Source organism: Orussus abietinus, unplaced genomic scaffold, assembly GCF_000612105.2.
Source record: "Orussus abietinus isolate OABI.00-Male unplaced genomic scaffold, Oabi_2.0 scaffold23, whole genome shotgun sequence".
Classification (NCBI taxonomy): Eukaryota; Metazoa; Arthropoda; class Insecta; order Hymenoptera; family Orussidae; genus Orussus; species Orussus abietinus.
The window spans coordinates 643862-661468 of record NW_019394258.1 but is presented as its reverse complement, the minus strand read 5'-3'; the positions used below and the strand labels follow the sequence as shown (position 1 = coordinate 661468).

General features: G+C 53.0%; 1 protein-coding gene across 13 annotated transcripts in view; it reads right to left on the bottom strand.

Annotated features, from left to right (window-relative positions):
• Positions 1-17607, bottom strand: part of LOC105696680 (forkhead box protein P1) — a 149733-nt gene that overhangs the window by 131509 nt on the left and 617 nt on the right. For 2 of the 13 annotated variants that reach the window (XM_012419340.1, XM_012419341.1), the window contains exon 1: positions 8629-9323. The exons of the other annotated variants lie outside the window; for them this stretch is intronic. The gene's annotated coding sequence lies outside the window, so the exon portion shown is untranslated. Of the gene's footprint in view, positions 1-8628; positions 9324-17607 lie in introns of those variants that run through there. 13 annotated transcript variants of the gene reach the window in all.

Here is a 17607-nt window from a genome sequence, read left to right as displayed (position 1 = left end):
TCGGTGTGTTGCCAATTATTTGCGGGATTTATTGTGCGCCTGCCGCGAGGGTGGTGGAGGTTAAGACGATTCGAGGCCGAGTCGAATTAATGCGCCGGGCGGTGTACTTCAGCTCCCATTATGGCGTTATATCGCTCGGTCTGGAAGACCTCCGTATTTTTTTCCCTGCTCCTCTTTTGGAAAGACCCCCGCAGGAAAATGGACGAGCGAAGGGGAGTTAAATATCGGGCCGTTAAAAAATATTCGACGATGCCTCGGCGCTTCGTTCCGACGCGCCCTGTCGGTCTTGTCGTTCGTTATCGTTCATTATTGTTGGAGCGTTGCAAGCGTTAATTTTGCGGGGGTGCTTAATCTCGTATCGATTGGAAAAACTTGGAGAACGGTCTCCCCTCTGTGCAATCTTGAGCCCGGGCTCGGATCCCCTCGGAGGGCCTCCTCACCCCCCCGACTCGGTGCCCAGAAGGACGGAAAATCAAGAAAAATGCTTTAAATTCGAGGTGGCTTGATTGATTGTGTTAATAAGAAAGTTTCGTCTCCTATCTTTATCTTAGTCGGCTATCGGCCGAGTCTGGAAAGGGCCGGGAGGTCTGCATCGATTAATTGGCGAGTCATTGATTGGGGATGATCGATGGCCGCCCTGGACGGGTCCTCGGATAATTCCACCGTGTCCGAGGTGGAAACATTTTTTACCTTGCGACACCGGAAACCGTACGAGAAATCGATCGATCGTCGATTTAGAAGCTCCTTATCGAACCTGGTTTCCTTTTTCTCTCGATATCATCCCGTGGGGGTTGCTCCGAAATCGCGAGAAATTAATTACCCCCCGTTAAATTCCTCCTGCCTGGAATTGCGCAAGGGATTATTAATGACAAAAAAAAAGTGTTATCTCGGGCAAGTATACATCGCCCACGTACAATCGGAGCTGGATGCAGCGTTTTACGTGTCTCCTCAATCAGCTTTCCAGGTCACGTCGTTTAGGTGATGTAATTGTTCGTGATTTCCTCCAAACATCGGCATTACCTCGATCTGCAAGCAAGGTCCGCGTGCAGAGGTCTTGCGGGAATGCCTATCAATTATTCCTGGCTAAGACCCGCCGGGAAATTTCCATTTTCCTCGTCCTTTGTCGGCGAGTCTCCCGGAAGGAAAGAAGTTGGCCGTCCGCGTCGCGGTTTTCGAAGCGTCCGAGTTAATTTCCGAAATTGACGAGGTGGCGTTTATTGCGACCGGAGGAGGCGTAATTGTTTGCGAAGGACCGCCGGGGAGAGTAAGAAAGGAAGCGGGGAGGAAGGGGCGGAACTTTTAAACTCGTAAAAGCCGAAAATGAGCGGGAGCCACTTACTCCCTTTATTTACTGCCCCCCCGTCGAAATCCTTCCCTCCCCTTCTTATTCTCGAGTTTTTCACCCGTAATGCATAGCTACTCAATCAACTTCGGGTTATTTTTCTTTCCTTCCCTCGTCCCCGGCTTCTCTAAGTGCAACCTCGACCTTTTGCACGGGCTGCACCAGGAGGGGGTGGGTCGAGCGAGAGGTCCTAATAATTGCAACCGAGGGAAATCCTCGTTTAATAAAATTCCACCCGATCGACTGGGAGTCGCAGAGGGATTTCAAAGACCGAAGGGACCTCAGGGTCCTCTGGAACTTGTCTGGCGAGGAAAAACACTGGCAAATTGGAGGATTTCCCGGCCGTTATGGCTCCATCTCCCCGGTTTACGGGGACCTCATGAAGGGCCGAGGCAACGCCGTGAAAACTGGCCAATAAACTTAATTTAAGTATACGACGGCGATGCCTTTATAACGATATACTAATCATATTCCGGCACCCTCGGCCGCGCCGCACCCTCTGTTAAGGAGGGACGTAAAACCGCACCCCCGGAGGTGAACCCCCGAAACAGGGACGACCTTTTGAGATCGATCTCCTCGGAGCCGAAGACGGTATTATCACCGTCGACGCGTCTACGAGGAAATCGTCCGAGGCAGGGTCCAGGATTTATCCCCGAAAGTTTTCAATTCCGCAGCGAAGGACCTCCGAGACACCTCGGTGGTAAAAATGGCGGTCGTTCCGCGACGGAATCAACCCCGCTCGACTGGCACCCCTTCTTTTCATCAAGGGAATTGTAAGGGAACCCCGGGAGGAGCGTGGACAAAAAAGCTGCCAACCACCGACAAAACCGAAGGCGTGCCGGCGGGATTGCATTGTCCTAACGAAGCGCCGACTAATCTTCGGGAATAAAGTCAACAGTTGCGTCCCGGTGGCCGACAATGCCGCCTGATTTCCGCCCGCAGTCGGAAATAAGGACCAGGGAAAGAACAACTATTCCGGAATTAGGGGACACCGAAATCCCGGGAGGAGAGAATCTCCTATCTCGTCGCGCCTCCACCTCGAGGTCGGGACCTGCCTCCAGTCGTCACCCCTTTAATTTCCCTCCGGTTGAGATTCTTTCCTGAAATCATCCGCTATTAATCCTAATGACCCGACGAATCTTGTAATTGTATTTGCCCCCGGTGTAACCAAATACACCTATCCCATGACACGAGGATCGACCTCGGGCGCCGAATAGCACGACAAGTCTTCGGTAAAAAGGGGATTTAACGATTCCGCCGCTCGACAAAGGGAGATATCCTCGGTACTCGTCCACCCCGATTCCCTCCGATGACTCGACTCGACGCCTAAGTCGTCGCCAAGTCATCGGGGAAAATAATTACGAAGCGGCTCCCGGTACCGCCCCATCCTCGGCTGCCACTTCACATATTCGCGGTTCGCCGGGCCCGGATAAAAAAAAAATAAAAGAAAGAAAGAAGATTCCTAGCCGTCATTATTGTACTCCTTTCCCGGCGTTATCGCGTTAACCCCGGGGCTTCGGGAAAAAGCAGTGAAATAAAAAAATCCTATCGGAGGTGCCGCACATAATCTCGGCTCGACGTACCGGGTGTCTGTCGCTTGAGTCATCGTGCATGAATTCTTTTTTCAATCGTTCCTTTTTATTTCTATATACCGACCCGACGTATCCAGGGGATACTCGAGGGTCCTGGCATGACGCTTTGAATCCGTGAATCCTTGAAAAGGATTTTAGCGACAATTTCGAGGAACGTACGACAAGTGACGGCGGAGAGAGACGAAACGCCGGGGGATTTCGGCGGGCAGAAGCAAACCAATGTTGTCTCTAACTCGGGGCCTCTAAGGAGGTTGCACTATAAATAGTAGAACGCAGACGGAGGAACTAGGGGAAGAAAAAAAAGAGAAGCCAGACCAAGGAACGATCGGCCAAGGAATGTCGACCCCGCGAGCCGGGAGCAACCTCGGGGCTCCGTTGACCCCAGGTCACCCGAGAGGCCACGCCGCCGGAATCGGCAAGAAAGCGCCGGTAATTATTAATTATCGCCCGAACCCCCCGCAAGAAGGGTAAACCCATTGCCCCAGGAACCACGTCAACATCCGAAGAAGCCTACACGTCGACTTCCGACTCCCCGGTGATATGAGATCCGGCCTTTAACACTAGGTTCAGGGGACCCGTCAATTTGACGGAATTGAAACTTAAAAAAAAAATACCGAAAAAACCATAGCATTAATTTTAACCATTTTTCTATCGTAAATTAATCATTTCATCCAAAGAATTTCTACACGCAATTATTTTTTCCTAAGCCTTCTAATTATTAAAATCTGTATGTAGTATACCTATCTCTACGAAACCCGTCAAATTGACGGACTAGCTAATTTCATAAACAATCCATATATATTTGCTTCGTTGCAGTGAGTGTAAGGCGAAGATGAGAGTGAAAGTTTGCATTGAAAGTGGAGGAATAGAAGGATCTTCGGATAGTGAAGAGGAAAACTTCTTGAAAGGGTGTCGTAGGAAGAAAAGGATGCGCATTCTTTCTAGTTCTGACTCCGAGAATGAGAGGGCGAGCATTCCAATAATTTCCGTGATAATTTTTAAAAAAGGACTTTTTACTTACTAATAATTTATTTAAACGTAGAGCCTAGGGTTGTTTAATACAGACTTAATTTGAATAAATAGATTTTTTAAAGAAAATGCGTGTTTTCGTTTACCCGTCAATGATCAACCTAGTGTTAATGAATATTGAAATTAATTGAACGTAATCATCGGTAACTTCAATGCCGGCGATGAGTGTCGTCCACCGGAATCCGCTCTTACTCGGCGTTAGGCTGGAGTTCTCGGCGAGGATTGCCTTGCAACAATTGTCCCGGCGATTATTCCAACCGTTGCGTAATGCGGTACGCACCGGAGCCGCCCACGGTTGTTCCGCAAATAATTGAATTGTCGAGCGAGGTATGACGCGCGATCGCTTTTCCGCGGAAAGACATGACGAGGGTTCTCGGGGGGTTGGGGAAAGAATTAATGGATCGAATCGATGGATCTTGTCGATATACCGAATGTCTCCTGAGGACCTGGGGAGGCTTTTCTTGGGAAGTTGGAGATCGAGACGGCGAACGGAGTGGTGTTTCGTCCGGGGGCACGACCCGCAAAGTATGCACCCCGGGGTAGGAAAAATGGGGGTTTGCGATCGTCACCTTCTTCCGAGTTTTATAGTCGGCGGGTAATACCTTTTGCCGATCGTTCCGGGTGTTAAGGCTCGCATTCATGAACTCAGGTCCGGTCGTAAAGTCCCGCTCGGGCGTCGAGTGCGCTCTACGTACGCGCCATTTGCATGCCGGCGCGCGTCCTCGCGTACGCGTATGGCGGGCCAGCTTAGTTCTATTCTAGATTCATAACTATTAATACCGATGTCTGCGAGTCGTGCCAGGATTAGGCTCTTAGCTGGCGCTGGCCGCCATCCGAACCGCTCATCAATGGCACATTCAAGCGCGCGCCATTATGGGAATTTGTCAACGGGGACGAACTAGTTCCGTAGCGGTTCATAAGCGTCACTTTCGCGGTGCGGGACGCGCCCGCGGAACCGGAGGACACAACGCGTCGCTTTGTCGCCTCGAAATAGTGCCCTCGATGCCCTCCGCCTCTCGACCTCCGGTAAGAACCGAAAACCCGAGGAGGAAGGCGACTGCTTTTCCCCCGAGAGACCGGGGGATTAATTCCGATGAAAAAAAACTGGCAAAATCTCGGGATAACTCGACTCTATTCGCCGAATCCTAGTATGTCCCTGGTCAGGTGGGACCGCGTGGCGTGGCGTCGCGTGGAGTGGCGGCGCGTCCATCTAAACGGCGAGGAGGACAAGAGCGCAGGGCAGGCCTGGCGGAATTAGGTTCTTCCGTTGTTTCTATTACAAAATAGATGGCGTGATGGCGCGAAGTGTGACGAGGCTATTAATGCTAGAGCAAGAAACGGACAAGAGGCGGCCGTCTCGAAAAATCGGCCATCTTGGAACTCTCTTCGAGCGTCTCCCTTTCCGGAATCTCGACTCGAAATGGCGGGGATGATTTATTAAATTCCTGAGATAACGGTCGTAGCGGATGAGAATAGTCTTTATCCCTATTCCAGGATAGTCCTCGACGCTTCGATATTAAATACTACCAGTTTTCTTTAATCCATGATTTCAGAGGGTATCGTCCGCCGCGCCGAAGGGCGTTAGTTCCGCGTTCGGCCGGCAGATGGCGAGGCGGCGGATCGGCGCTCGCGTCGCGGGGCCCGGGAGGGACCTCGGTCATGATATCCCCGGCATGCAGCTCGCGCGGCCACGCTCTCCCGTGTGCGTAACTAATGCCATCGAGCAGCCCCTACGTGCTGCCAGAAGCGTTGCGGCGGTCACGTGACCGACAGGAAGCTACCAATCGTCTTCGGCGATTATCCCGACGGCGAGCGCGTGTGCGTCCGTGTGCATATCAGGGACGGCGTTAAGTAGATTCGCCGCGGTGTGTCGGACCGCGCATGCGCGGTCTAGAGTCCCTTGAGGGGCCCGCGATTGGCCAAGCCATTTTCCGCGGACCCCTCTATATAGGGCCCCACCCAGTGGCATTCGGATTTGCCGTAGACTCGAAGGAAAATTTCATCCGACCCAATAAAATATTTTGCGAATTCGAGGAATAATTATTTCCCTCGAATAGATTGGAATAAATTGGACGCAACGTTCCCTCGGGGTTACTAGGATTTCAGATTATTTCCGTCGGGTTTATTGCTCTTGGAATTGACGGAACGTTTCTTTGGTTCTTAAAGAAATGCTTCTTTGGCTTGGTGAATTTCTTTTTATTTTCTACCTTTTTTTTCTTTTTTTAAGAAATGGTCGTGAAATGGTTTTCGAAGAGAGGGGCAATGTCCGCCTAGATTTTCGGAATCTCCAGGGGAAGGTGGAGAGAGGTTGGGGTCTAGGGGAAATCGAGGCTCGGCGTGCTCGACTCTCCGATTCTAGGGACTCTAGCGGCGAGGCGCGCGCGCGCGCGCAACATGCAGGAAGGCCAACATTGCGTCCAGTAAACCACACTACATATTATCATAAATGCCCGCGATCCGTCCCACGCGTAAATCTGTTTCGCAAATTACACCGGCGAGGTTATGTCATCCTCCGTTCCTCTCTGCACAGGCCGGGTGCCCTCTTTCCCGCCCCTCGCCCCTTGCGTCCCCCGAAAGCTAACCTCAGCTTGAGGACAAAGCTTCCGTAATCGTTTTCTCCCGAAGCTCCGAATTTTCCGGAAAAGTGTTCCCAGACATCGACCACTCCCCGCATTGTCGTCCCGTCCTGTACTTAGAGAAAACACGGCGAGTACAACAAACAGGCGGTGCGCTTATCAGGGGCAAAACATCGTCGAGCAAACGTTAACAATCCCCGATAAGGCCGCTCGGTGGGAAAAAGTAAAGCGCACCGTAATTTTCTCCTATTTTTCTCCCCAGCTTTTCCCCGCCGAGGGCCGGAAATAAGTCGGCACCGAACCGCAGCGGGGGAATTAAAACACGTGCACGATGCATGAGACGGTTCTAAGGAGCGATCAAACTCGAAATAATCTCCCCGCGGTGATCCCCGAAATTGATAGCGCTAATGGAGCGGCGAACCCGCTCGGGAGTTGTCCCAATTATTAATCAGACGGCCCGGGCAATGTACTCGGCTATTCGGGGCCTATTAATGAGCCGAAAAATCTAGCCAGAGTCGAGAGTGATTTTTCGCCCCGGGCCTTCGACGCGTTTTCAATTAATCCGCCTCCGGATCTCCTCCCGCCTGGGTACACACAATTCTTCGGCCGGCTCGCAATGGGAACAAAATACGCGAATAACTTCCCCTTAAGAGCATTGCGGGGGCGGCCGGGATATTACGCGAATTCCGCATCCCCATCTCGATATCGCACCCCCGACGCGCGCGGGGCACCCGCGGCGGCGTACTTGTACATAAAAGCGTACCGCCGCCGCAATTACGGCCCAGCGTAAAAATGCTGCCTCTTAATGAAAATCGCAATATCGGCCCCACTCCGCGCTAATTGTTAACGGTTTATCGATGGTCAATAAAAGCCGTAGCCGTTTCGTGCGCCTTGAATAAGAGAAGACGATAAATAGTCCGCCCGGCGAGAGAGCGCGCCTATCTCGCACCTTCGAATAGTCGGTTCCTTTTCTCTTTTTTTCTTTCTTTTTTTTTACCGCGTTCTCCAACCATTTCTTGACTCCGTCTTTGCGCAATTTGTGGACTTTTAAGGTGACGTGAAAGTGGCGTCGAAGAGGTTTTGTTTATAAAACTTTTCTCCCAACCCGATTTACCGAATAATTTGAAACGTTACAACGTGAATAGAGACTATAAAGGAGGTCCTAAAACTCATGAAATTTCAATTCATTTCCAATCTTTTCATAGGTATTTTAAAAATAGTTTTTTAAAAAATGAAATTTCGCGAGTTTCAGGACCTACCTTAAGGTCTCCGTATTCACGTTTTAAAGTATGAAACGATTTGCGACACCCAGTTCGTAGAAAAGTTTTATGAACGATTAGCTTCCGGATGCCACTTACACATCCCCTTAAGGTGACGTGAAAGTGGCGTCGAAGAGGTTTTGTTTATAAAACTTTTCTCCCAACTCGGCTTACCGAATAGTTTGAAACGTTACAACGTGAATAGAGACTATAAAGGAGGTCCTGAAACTCATGAAATTTTAATTCCATTCAAATTTTGTTATAGGTATTTTAAAAATATTTTACAAAAAATGAAATTTTTCGAGTTTCAAGATCTACCTTAAGGTCTCCGTATTCACGTTTTAAATTATGAAACGATTTCAGACACCCAGTTCGTGGAAAAGTTTTATGAACGATTAGCTTTCGGATGCCACTTTCACATCCCCTTAAGGGGAGGAAAAAATCACCGGGAGGGGTGGTCGAGTTTCCCGGGACTGGAAAGAATTTATAGGTTAGAGCTGATAACGCTGCCTGGTTCCACGTCACCCAAACCCTGATCCAATAGCTTGTCAAGGTCTGTGTACATGACTCACGGGCTCAACTACCTGTTATCAGGCTGGATCGTCGAAGATAGTCTTACAGCTGAGTTTTTAGCGCGACATCGCGCGAGGCCCCACCGGTAGCGACGCGCGGCGTCGGTGGGACACCTCTTACTATTCCGCGGAATATCTTTGTGTTCTTTGTTTTGTTTGATTTTATTATTATTTTTTTTTAATCAGAAGGGTTGTTTCCACGTTTATGACGCGAGGTAGGATCGATGGTATAGATGCTCATGGTCTCAAGGGACTAACCTGTTGCGGTTCACCGGTGCAGCTCACAAATTAGGAATTTTTATGCCGCCCTCTCGCCAGCCGATGACGAAACACATGTCTAGGGCGTGCAGGATCAGTACAGGGAAAAGGACGACGGCCACGCGCATCCCATTGAGAGGGAATGCCTTCGAGATGGTTCCAAGATGGTTCCAAGGTGTTCCGGGAGAATCGCGGCCGAGATCGCGAGCTTTCTCGGTGATTTTGCCGCTTTCCCGAGCAAGATGGCGGCGCCTTATCGCCTCGCGCTTATCGGAAGGCGTTCAGCAGGTGCGAACTGGTTAGCTCCTGGATCGACTGGCCGACTCGGTCGCAGCGGCGATGTTTGTCCTTTTCCTCCGGCAAAAATCTCGCGGTAGATAACGAAACGGCACAAGATGGCCGCGGAGAGGACGGGCGCGAGTCGCGGAAGCGGTCGCTCCTCCGGCGCGGAGGTCTGGATGGGTCCCCGGCGAGATGTCCCACCTCGAGTTTTCGGGAGCCCTGGATGGACCCGGTTCTTCGGAAATTTCGGTATCTCGACGCGGAGCGCCCTTCAGGGGGAGGGAACCTTCGCGGAGAGCCCGGGGGAACGGCGAAAATCGCTACGCTCCAGGAGAAAAGTCGCGTTTCCGGTCGCGTCGGGCGGACAGACTCGCGTGGTCGCTCCTTCCGATCCGGGCGTCGAGTGAGACCGGGGCCTCGGACGTCCTACGGACACTCCGCGGCGTCGCTCGTGATTTCAGTCGGCAAACTGATAAGAGAGAACGCCTCGGATTAATCGGAGCCGCGAATCGGAGCCCCGAACAATGAAGCTTTCCACTTCCAGCCATTTTTCTCCGCGCTCTCTCGCGACGGGCACTTATCGCGATTACGCGGACTGGCTGCCAAGAGAGCGCGCGGCCGGTTAAGACCGCGGCCCGCGCTATAAATATACCCGGCGCGTTATAAGGGACATTTCGCGCAAGAGGCGTTTTCGCCGCTCCGGAGACGCGAGGCGAGCCAAGAGGTCCTCGCGGGGTTCCTTTTGCCCCCGATCGGCCAGAAATCTCGGGGAGGATCGATACCCTGTCGCAACGACAAAACCTGGGGAAATCGAGAAGACCGGAACGCGATCTCACCGCATCGCGATCACGAGGAGACGTGACGTAAGATCGGCAAACAAAACGCAGTCAGCCCGGCAACCGAAAGCGGTTCTAACTGGACCGCCATGTTTCCGATGGGAGTCCAACGATTGGAGTTGCCTCCCCGGAAGGATCCTTGAATTTGGGTCAAAACGAATCGTCGAGGTCGAGGGAGGACCTTTAAAGGGAGGCGCCGAGGGGGCGAGCAGGAGGACGGAAGCGGTTCCTGGGCGGATGCGCCGTGATTCCGCGAGTGGACCGACGTGCGGCCATTTGCGAGCTCCTCCTAATTGCTAAACACCCACCGGACGCGATACGTCCCGGGTCCACTCTATCGAAATTACATCGACCGAGAGCGAAAACCCGCTTACGCGGAGGCGACACACATGCCGCGGCTGCAACACGTGTCCGCTGCGGAACGTCCGCGGCGGAAGTACCGCGTATGAATTCCCACTTTATATTCCTCGTCCTTCTACATCGCCGACTGTGTACGAGTCCACCTTGTAATTGATTCATGATGGTACCGCGAATCCAAACACGGGGACTACATTTCGATATGCCGTCACTCCCAGAGCTCGGAGCTCCTATTATTGCAACCCCGGTGCATCGCGCTGCATCGGATGCCCGGCCGCCAGCGGATAATGCAGGGCCCTCTTTTTCATCCCGCACAATCGAAGAGACCTCTGCTTCCTCTCGATTCTTTTTTTTCTTTCTTTTTTTTTTCCCGACATTTTTTCTTTCGCTCTTCCTGCAGGTGTTGCACTCGTTGCATCGGAGAAACCGACTCTACTTATCGGTGCGCAGGGTCCTTGGGTGAAGTCAGTAAAGTAAGTAACGTCGAAGGACCGATCTCTAGTGGTCTCCGCTGGTTGCCCTCATGGGGCACCCTAGATCGTCAGGGGGACCCTTAAGTAAATTCAAGGTGGTAATTTTCCCATCGGATTTCCCTGCAGGTGTTGCATTTGTTGCATCGGGGAAACCGACTCTACTTATCGGTACGCAGGGTCCTTGGCTGAAGTCCACAAAGTAGGTAACGTCGAAGGACCGATCTTTAGTGGTCTCCGCTGGTTGCCCTCATGAGGCACCCTGGATCGTCAGGGGGGCCCTTAGGTAAATTCAAGGTGGTAATTTCCCCATCGGATTTCCCTGCAGGTGTTACACTCGTTTAATCGGGGAAACCTACTCTACTTATAAGTACGCAGGGTCCTTGGCTGAAGTCGGTAAAGTAAGTAACGTCGAAGGACCGATCTCTAGCGGTCTCCGCTGGTTACTCTCATGGGGCACCCTGGAACGTCAGGGGGGCCCTTAGGTAAATTCAAGGTGGTAATTTCCCCAACGGATTGTCGTTATCGGCCCGGCGAGCTAGCCTCGATTTATTCGGCGATATTTGGATATTTGTTACGAGGGGAGGGAGGGCTCGCGTGCAAACGGGCGCAACACAATATCGGTGCGGTCGCATGCCGCGTAGTAATTCACCGCACTGCGATGCAATATTTGATGTCGAACCGCGCATCGGCAAATTGTCGAACTCGGGGTATCGGGACACCGAGATCGGTCAACAAGTGACTATTACACGTGCACATTATATTTTCGGGGGTGCCCCACGTCATCGTCCACCCCCGTTTTGACGGGCCCACCGTTCGGCCGCGTCTGCCCAAAGCACCGCTAAATATCGACTCTTCGGCCCTCCAAATGAAATTCGGACGTGGAAACAATCGGCGATTTGCGAAAGGGGGAGGGGGGCCTCGACAAAGTGGGCTGATAAAGTTCGGTTTTCTGATTTGTTGGTGATAACGACCCGATAACGAGAACACCGGGGCCCGAATTTTCGAACTCTTCTTAAGGGGATGTGAAAGTGGCATTCGAAAGCTCAATCGTTGAAAAAACTATTCTATAAGCTGGGTGTCTCAAATCGTTTCATACTTTAAAACGTGAATATGGAGGCACTAAGGTAGGTCCTAAAACACGCGAAATTTCATTTTTTACAAACTATTTTTAAAATAACTATAAACAAATTTGAAAAGAATTGAAATTTCATGAGTTCCAGGACCTTCCGCATAGTCTCCCTATTTACGTTGTAACGTTTCAAACTATTCGGTAAACCGAGTTGGGAGAAAAGTTTTATAAACAAAACCTCTTCGACGCCCTTCAAATCAGTAGATTCGAGTACACCACTTTTTTTTAAGGGTAAAAGACCAAACTGTCCGAAACTTTGACACGTCACTCCTGATCATCTAAGAATTGTCCTGACACATTGAAAATTTGGATTTTTGAAAGAATTTTTTAACTTAGCCCAGACAAGAAACAAAATGGCGTCGAGCTCTCATATTTCGATCAACATAGAATTATCGAAGGCTCCCATATGAGAAACTAAAGGGTCAGGGCAATTTTACAACAATTTAGAACACTCTGGTAATCGATAAACTCGCATTTGAACGGGATAAAGGCAAAAAAAGTGTTGTATGCGCTTCTATGCCAAAACGATGGAAATACGAGATCTCGGAGTGAAAATTTAATTGACCTGGAAATCACAGATGGCGCAGAGGGTCCCTCTGCAGTCAATTAGGGCCCCAGAAAGCACGAATCCAGAGGATTTCTGGAGTTTTACTTCAATTTCCTGATACTTATTGTACGAAAACGACAGGTGGAGTATGCCATTTGGTACAATACCCAATATAATTCGACACAGCTGTCAATATGAAAACGAACGTCGGCAACGTAAGCATTTAGAAAAATCTTCATCGACGTCGATCAAGTTCCTCTACGTGTATCACTTCACCTCAAGCGTTTGGTTATTCATTTCGGCCGTTATTCTTCTATTTTCGGATAAAATGTGAACAAAGTGGAGTCGCGAGTACAAGGGCTCCATCGAGCGGCGGGACAATCCGGGAATAATTTTCCCCCGAATTTTCGTCCGATTCGTCCGAATTGCAGGAGATATGGGCTCGCGTATCGCCGACTCGGCCAAATATTTGGACGTTAACGCGGCCAGTTAGTTCAAACGAATCAGATAATTAATCGGAGCCCCAATTGCGATAATCTTCCCACCGTCGAACTCCTTCGATCCTGTCCCCCGTCCCGGGAATAAACCGTGGCACCCTAGTCTCGAGTTATTGAAAAGAAAAAAAGAAAAGGAGAAATAATAATTGCACACAACGATCGGACAAGTGACATCCTTGGTCCCGATCCTGGAGTTTCGAGCGATAGCCACTCCCCCGGGAAATTGACACTTTGGAGTACGAGATTAGACTGTTCATCATCGACAATGATGGTAAATCTTCCATGGGGATCTACTCGCGTGATGATAAAAAATCCGTATAAACGCGAGAATTGGGTCCCTGTCTCGCGTGGGGTGTTTACCGCGGCGGATCTGGAGAGGCGCGTAAACACGAGGCGGACTAGAAAGCCCTCGTAGAATCGAAAGCGAAAGTACGGAGCCCTTTGAGCGGGAGGAACTCGCGAAACAACGAGTGAAATCGCGAAGCGCCGATACGGTGGAGAGTCCTCGAGGGCGGTAAAGCCCGCAAAAGCTCCGTTTCCGGGCGGCGAGGTGGAGGCCCAGAAAGCGGAAGTCTGCCGATCCCCCGGCGCGTCGACGAGGAGGACGACAATGCTCGCGCCTCGACGGATTGCCGAAGAGCGATCAATTTGGTCCGAAAGAGTGGAGGAACCTAGGGGTCGATACAACGGGGCGAGGACTCGAGGGTGCATCGCCGGGGCGGAAGCGATGCAGCTGAAAACTCGGGCGAGCGTCGAGTCGCGAGGGAGAGCCATCGACGAGGTGTCAAGTGACACCGAGATGCGACGATAGGCGTCGACGGGCGTCGATGTGGCCCCCACTCGAGGGAAGTGGGATCAGCCGAAGGCATAGCGAAACACCGGCGGAGCCGACGCCCGTGTCAAGGTATCCAGGAGAGCGCGTCCCGGCGCGGAAGCGAGAGAAAGCCCGAGAGGTGCGCACCCGAACCCGAGGGTGCGTGTTTATTCCGCGAAACGACGACAACAAGTGGCGGTTTTTGTTTTATTTAAGGGCCGAGAGGCGTTGTCGCAGCAGAGAATCGCTCCAGCCGGGCGGATTCATTGATTCAGTCGCAATTACCGTTCCCGACGTGCCGGCGCCCATTGAATTCGACACGGAGCCCGGGCCCCGATAGGCCTGGAGGGGCGAAATCGGCACAGAGAAGGAAACGATCGGCGTTTTGAAATTTGAGAGGCGCGCATCCGCGGCGAGAACAATCCCCGAGTATCGACTCGGCGTCCTCGACGACGAGGGCGACCGAGGGCGTTCGCGCGATTCGGTTGCTGGTGCAAGGCACCGACTAGCGCGATGCGCTGAACGGTGCAAGGCACGGATTAACACGATGCGCTGAACGGTGCAAGGTACCGACTAGTACGATGCGCTGAATAGTGCAAGGCACCGACTAGCACGATGCGCTGATCGGTGCAAGGCGCGGATTAACACGATGCGCCGAACGGTGCAAGGTACCGACTAGCGCAACGCGCTGAATAGTGCAAGGCACCGACTAGCACGATGTGCTGAACGGTGCAAGGCACGGATTAACACGATGCGCTGAACGGTGCAAGGTACCGACTAGCGCAACGCGCTGAATAGTGCAAGGCACCGACTAGCACGATGCGCTAAACAGTGCAAGGTACCCACTAGCACGATGCGCTGAACGGTGCAAGGTACCCACTAGCACGATGCCCTAAATAGTGCAAGGCACCAATTATCGCGATGCGCTTACTGGCATATGCTCCCAGCACGCGCTTACTAGCGCCTCGACCTGGATCGAAAGAGATCCCCCAGGACCCGTAATTTCTTTTCCTCGGCAAGGCACGCCTTGGATTCCCCAATCCGGAGCCCCAGGCTCGCCGAATCCAGGAGTGACCCGAGATTTAGAGAGGAGTCGCTGGTAATTGCGTACATAATGAAAGGTAATCCGAGCACCTTGCTGTTTACGATGGCGTCGGACCAGGCGAGATGAGAGGCCTAAGACGAGGGGCACCCAATGCCATGACCATCCCCAAGGAGCCTGAATAATCCAGGGACTCCTAGCCATCGACCCGACGTTTCCCAACGGCGAAGGGTTCCACCCTGGACCGGAAGCTGGAATTTTTCTAAGAGACTCCAGGACCGCGTTTGCGTTCCTCGAAGCGGTTGCGAGGGTCCAGGAGGAGGAGTTGGAGGGGTCCCAGGATCTCCTGGCATCCGGCATCGACCCGACCAAGGAACGGCCTCCATCTTGTCATCCGAGTCTTCCGGGGGCCCTGCAGCCTCGTTTCCGGTGAACGCACCCCTACGGTACAGCGACAGCGGGAGGGTCGCGCTCGGAGGGCATGAATAAGCCAAACGACGAAGGTGCGCAGATCCCGGGTCATCCGCGTAAGGAAATCGCTCACCAGGGAAGGAAGATGGAGAACGGACGCGGGAGCGAACCGGGAGACGTGATTAATATAAAAGTGGGTGGAGCCTGGCCGGGTCGGAAGTGGCCGAGAGGGACGCGGAGGGATGCACAGGGATGCAGGGGATACGGAAGGGGATGCGCGTGCGGAGGAGGCGACCGGAGGGGTAGTTCCTCCCGGATGTGCGCCTGCCTGTTCGTACCGGAGAGAGAGAGCGAGGGTGCGTGCGTCTGAGCCAGAAGCGCCGGAGGAGGTGAGAAGATGGGCGCAGCTTCGAAGGTGGGCGAGGGGTGCAACCCCGGGGTGCATCGTGGGGGGTGCGATCGAGATGCTCCTCTCCTTGGACCCCCGCTCTTGGATGCGGAATGGGAAACCATATTTATCCTTACTTCAGGAATTGGATTACTCGGGGGGTGCGTGCGGGGAGGGCGCCTTGTACATGGTAGTTAGGCAAACGGGGGTGGAAGGGAAGGATGGTTTACGGCATGGCGATCCATCCCACCGGATGGAAGGGAAGAAAGATCGAGGGATTCCTCGGGTCTCCGGTCCCGGACTCAAATTTTAAGCACCCTCTACGTTGGTCCAGGACCTGGACGACGCTCGTCCAGGTGGTACCGGAGAAGCGCGCATCGGTGCATTCCGGAGGTAGTTCCTCCTTTCGAGGACGATTTCTCGCGTTGTGAAGTTGAAATTCTAGACCCTGCGGATGGCGGTTCAAGATCCGGGGGGAAATCGACGTCCAGAGAGCCCGGAAAGTGGCGAAACGCCCGGCGGTGCCTCCTGCAGCTTCCAGACTCGAGGTCGGGCGACCCCCGAGCCACCGCCTTCGGACGCCATTGTCGGCGATGCCGTTCATTGTTGGGATTTGCAAAGCACGTCAGCTACCGGGAGCAGATGGCATTTCGGAGCAGCTTGCGAGGCGCGGCACCCGGGTGGGGTTGATCGGCGGGATCGAAGGAGACAGCGGGTGGCCACCCCGAAGAAGGGGGCAAGGGTTGACGCGCGGGGTGGCCAAACCCACCCACTTCTTTAACGCCCCCAGCCGGGGTAGGACCGCCTACGTCTCCGAGCCTCCCCTACTACCCCGGAATTCCTGGAGGCTGAGACCCCCCCCCGACCCCTCTGTACCCCTACAATGCCACCCCCACGCCGTGGAGAAAGAACTACCCCCGACCCAAGGTGCGGAACGCTCCTCGGTACCGCGTTCTTCGGGATTTCCTACACCCTATGGTAAACCGGTCGATTCACCTGCTCCCTATATTTGTCTCGCCTCCACCCCATGACGCGACCCGGGTCCAAATGCCTCCACCAGGAATTCTTTCCTCGAGTTTTGGAATCCAGGGTACGTAACGCCGAATTAGAAAATCAGCCCGTGTCGTTTGCGGCTCGCCATCCCACCCGGCGATCGCTCAAACGTCACTTCCACAGCTCATGACACGGGCCGCGATTGTAATCTATCAAAAGTAACTACACGCCGCTGAGAATCGGACGAATCGGCCGATGAGCTGGGCCGGCTCGTACATTTCGCGGCGAAGTGGTGACATTTCACCGGGCGCGCTCTGGGCGTGTCCCTAGACTCTAGACACGCCGGGATATCGAGTTCGATCGAACGCTAGGGAACCCCGACACATGGCTCGTAAACGGCCGGACATAGAGCCGGTGGTTTAACGATTCATGCCGGATACCGCGGATTCTTCGCGGCGGTTCCTCGACGGAAGAGCCGACCGCGTCGTGGGCTCCCAATAATCCTGGAAGGTGTCCCTTGATCCGGTCATTGGGCACTTTGGTCATCCCAGAACGACCGAAAATCTCACGAAACCGCACAAAACCACACAATATCAAAGAGCCTGGAGAACGGATCCAAGGGGTACGGTACCCTGCGACGAGAGCATGCAAAATTTATAACAAGATGCGGATCAAGAGGCGGTATGCAGGTGCAGGAAAGTGCAGGTCGCATCGGGGGCGGCATGCAACTAAGAGTGGCCGCATTTCGCTCGCCCCATCGCCCGGTATAAGAGTATCTGCTTTAATCGGTGCATCGCGGGGTCTGGGTGGTCGTGATTTAATAATCGCGATGCCAGGTTCCCGGATCGATGTGCCCAGCAAAGGCAACGGCAAACCCACCCTTGATGACTCCAACCCCTAGGGGACGATTAGGACGAGGGGGGTCAAGCAAAGTGCGAGCAAAGGGGTCCGGTCCATCTCTGGTGGACGACCGGTTGATTGGGTTAATCGTTCGCGATAATTAGGATGCACCACCTGCCGTGCACCAGTCGACGATTTGGGTGCCCGACACGGGTGGACGTCTACCGACGGAGACGCGACGTTTGTCGACGTCCGAACGGCTCTCAAGAGTCGAGGAACGGACGGTTCCAAGACTCTGCGGAGGGGTTCCCTGGCCCGGAAAAGTCGGTCCAGAAAATCGAAGGTGCACCGAAATCGTCATGGAACGAGC